The sequence below is a fragment of the Papio anubis genome, chromosome 10, assembly GCF_008728515.1.
Source record: "Papio anubis isolate 15944 chromosome 10, Panubis1.0, whole genome shotgun sequence".
Taxonomy (NCBI): Eukaryota; Metazoa; Chordata; class Mammalia; order Primates; family Cercopithecidae; genus Papio; species Papio anubis.
In genome coordinates, this window is record NC_044985.1 from 67,016,286 (window position 1) to 67,018,851 (window position 2,566).

General features: G+C 54.1%; 1 pseudogene across 1 annotated transcript; it reads left to right on the forward strand.

Annotated features, from left to right (window-relative positions):
* The first annotated feature begins 278 nt into the window (after positions 1–278).
* LOC101012764 lies at positions 279–2,046 on the forward strand (annotated as a pseudogene). The gene has a single exon (XR_162114.4). The product of XR_162114.4 is annotated as a 5'-nucleotidase domain-containing protein 2 pseudogene (transcript).
* Positions 2,047–2,566: the final 520 nt, after the last annotated feature.

The following is a 2,566-nucleotide window of genomic DNA, read 5'->3' on the forward strand; positions in this document are numbered from 1 at the left end:
CTACAGAACTCTCCATCCCAAATAAACAGAATATACATTCTTCTCAGCACCATATTGTACTTATTCTAAAATTGACCAGGTAATTGAAAGTAAAACACTCCTGAGCAAATGCAAAAGAATGGAAATCATAACCAACAATCTTTCAGACCACAGTGCAATCAAGTTAGAACTCAGGATTAAGAATCTCACTCAAAACCGCACAACTGAGTCGGCGGGCAGCGGGAGGGCCCAGGGCAGTGCCGGTGGCGGGCGGCGGGTGCCGGCGGCGCCCAGTGGGCATGGCGGGTGCGGGGCTGGGGGGGGCCACTCGGCTCTGGCTGCTGTGTGGAGGCCACGGCCGGCCGCGAGCTGCCTCGTCCTGGCCCTCCTGCCCTGGCTGCGGACCCCCAGGTCCCCGCGCCCACTGCCTCGGCGCCCCGCGATCCGCTCCCGCCCAGGCACCCACAGGCGGCGCCGACCTCAGCGTGCACCTATGGGCTCGCTACCAGGACGTGAGGAGACTGGTGCACGACCTCCTGCCCCCCGAGGTCTGCAGTCTCCTGAACCCAGCAGCCATCTACGCCAACAACGAGATCAGCCTGCGTGACGTTGAGGTCTATGGCTTTGACTACGACTACACTCTGGCCCAGTATGCAGATGCACTGCACCCCGAGATCTTCAGCGCCGCCCGTGACATCCTGATCGAGCACTACAAGTACCCAGGGGGGATTCAGAAGTATGACTACAACCCCAGCTCTGCCATCCGTGGCCTCCACTATGACATTCAGAAGAGCCTTCTGATAAAGATTGACGCCTCCCACTACATGCAGCTGGGGACAGCCTACAGGGGCCTCCAGCCTGTGCCAGACGAGGAAGTGATCGAGCTGTATGGGGGCACCCAGCACATCCCACTATACCAGATGAGTGGCTTCTATGGCAAGGGTCCCTCCATTAAGCAGTTCATGGACATCTTCTCGCTGCCGGAGATGGCTCTGCTGTCTTGCGTGGTGGACTACTTCCTGGGCCACAGCCTGGAGTTTGACCAAGCGCACCTCTACAAGGACGTGAGGGACGCCATCCCAGACGTGCATATGAAGGGCCTCATGTAATAGTGGATCCAGCAGGACATGGAGAAGTACATCCTGAGAGAGGACGAGACGTTTGCTGTCCTGAGTCGCCTGGTGGCCCATGGGAAACAGCTGTTCCTCATCACCAACAGTCCTTTCAGCTTCGTAGACTAAGGGATGCGGCACACGGTGGGTCCCGATTGGCGCCAGCTCTTCGATGTGGTAATTGCCCAGGCAGACAAGCCCAGCTTTTTCACTGACCGGCGCAAGCCTTTCAGAAAACTCGATGAGAAGGGCTCGCTTCAGTGGGACCGGATCACCCGCTTGGAAAAGGGCAAGATCTATCGGCAGGGACACCTGTTTGACTTCCTTCACTTGATGGAATGGCGTGGCCCCCGCTTGCTCTACTTCGGGGACCACCTCTATAGTGACCTGGTGGATCTCGTGCTGTGGCAGGGCTGGCGCACGGGCGCCATTATCCCTGAGCTGGAGCGTGAGATCCGCATCATCAACACAGAGCAGTACATGCACTGGCTGACGTGGCAGCAAGCACTCAGGGGGCTGCTGGAGCGCATGCAGACCTATCAGGACGCGGAGTCCAGGCAGGTGCTAGCTGCCCGGATGAAAGAACGGCAGGAGCTGAGGTGCGTCACCAAGGCCATGTTCAGCGCGCAGTTCGGCAGCATCTTCCGCACCTTCCACAACCCCACCTACTTCTTGAGATGCCTCGTGCACTTCTCTGACCTCTACATGGCCTCCCTCAGCTGCCTGCTCAACTACCGTGTGGACTTCACCGTCTACCTGCGCCCCACCCCGCTGCAGCACGAGGCGCCCCTCTGGATGGACCAGCTCTGCACCAGCTGCATGAAGATGCCCTTCCTTGGCGACATGGCCCACATCCGCTGAGGGCGCCTTTATTGTCCGGGACAGGCCCCCAGCCCCTCCTGCCCTGTCCACCCTGGGCATCCACCCAGACAAACAATAAAAGTGGTCTTCTCCCAAAAAAAACAAAACAACAACAACAACAACAACAAAAACCACACAACTACATGGAAACTGAACAACCTGCTCCTGAATGACTACTGGGTAAATAACAAAATTAAGGCAGAAATAAATAAGTTCTTTGAAACCAATGAGAACAAAGACACAATGTACCAGAATATCTGGGACACAGATAAAGCAGTGTTTGAGATGCTATAGCAGTGTTTAGATGAACATCGATGTGAAAATCCTTAATAAAATACTGGCAAACCGAATCCAGCAGCACATCAAAAAGCTTATCCACCTCGGTCAAATCCACTTCTTACCTGGGATGCAAGGCTGGTTCAATATATGCAAATCAGTAAATTTAATCCGTCTCATAAACAGAACCAGTGACAAAAACCACATGATCTTATCTGCACCTGAATAGATGTAGAAAAGGCCTTCGATAAATTTCAACACCCCTTTATCCTAAAAACTTTCAATAAACTAGATATTGATGGAATGTATCTCAAAATAATAAGAGCTATTTATGACAA